The sequence below is a fragment of the Pristiophorus japonicus genome, unplaced genomic scaffold, assembly GCF_044704955.1.
Source record: "Pristiophorus japonicus isolate sPriJap1 unplaced genomic scaffold, sPriJap1.hap1 HAP1_SCAFFOLD_29, whole genome shotgun sequence".
Taxonomy (NCBI): Eukaryota; Metazoa; Chordata; class Chondrichthyes; family Pristiophoridae; genus Pristiophorus; species Pristiophorus japonicus.
In genome coordinates this window covers 20,469,820-20,470,863 of record NW_027252668.1, presented here as the reverse complement: position 1 = coordinate 20,470,863, position 1,044 = coordinate 20,469,820, and the positions used below count along the sequence as shown (strand labels likewise).

The 1,044-nt window shown below is 48.3% G+C and overlaps 1 non-coding gene across 1 annotated transcript; it reads left to right on the top strand.

Moving 5' to 3' along the window:
* Positions 1-319: 319 nt before the first annotated feature.
* On the top strand, positions 320-392 carry trnak-cuu (transfer RNA lysine (anticodon CUU)). The gene has a single exon. It is a non-coding gene; the product is annotated as a tRNA-Lys (tRNA).
* Positions 393-1,044: the final 652 nt, after the last annotated feature.

Here is a 1,044-nt window from a genome sequence, read left to right as displayed (position 1 = left end):
TTTCTCCACAAGGGCGGTCTGCGGCCAGGGTCTCCCAGGTGTCAGTGGTGATGTCGCACTTTACCAGGGAGGCTTTGATGGTGTCCTTATAACGTTTCCGCTGTCCTCCTTTGGCTCGTTTACCCTAAAGGAGCTCCCCATAAAGACGTAAACATAAACACGTAAGGATTAGGGGACGGAGTTGGCCATTCGGCCCCTCGAGCCTGGTCCACCATTCAAGAAGATCCTGGCAGTTCTTCAACAGCAAGTTTAAACATCTGTGGCGGAGCCAACAGGCGCCTGGCTGCAATGAGTGATTAAAAACCTGCTTTGAATGAAAGCCTGGCTAGCTCAGTCGGTAGAGCATAAGACTCTTAATCTCAAGGTCGTGTGTTCGAGACCCACGTTGGGCGATTTCTTTTCATTTAATGTTGCTTTAATGGAAAACCTCTGACCGAAACGGCACAAAACAAAAATGTTGCTTTCAAAATCATTAAACTCCGAAATTTCCACGCCTCTAGTTTTGGCGACTCAATCCATGTCCCTTTGCAATGTTGTGCTCCCAGCCATACTATGAAATGTGCCACTAACTTATCGAATCATGGAATGGTTACAGCACGGAAGACCATTCGGCCCATCGAGCCCGTGCCGACCCTCAGCGAGTCCCACTCCCCGCCCTTTCCCCGTAGCCCTGCAATTGTTTTTCCTTCAGACACTTATCCAACTCCCGTCTGAAAGATAAGATTGAGTCTGCCTCCACCGCCCTTTCAAGCCGTGCATTCCAGATCCAAACCACTCGCTGCTCAATGGCCATCTCCTGTTCCAATGTATGGAGTCTGGGAAACACAAGATCAATTCCTGGCACACTCACAGCCTTCCGAAATATAGCACCGTCATTCTCTTCTCGTAAAACCAGCTCCTGAAGTATCGGCCAGCTGTGTAGATTAAACCTCTGTTTTTTTTCCTAAGATTGCTTTTGACACAGTGTTTCTGTAGTGTACTTGTTATCATATTCACCTCACACGTGAAAAGTCCCCGGTTCGAGCCCGGGTGGAAATTGTATTT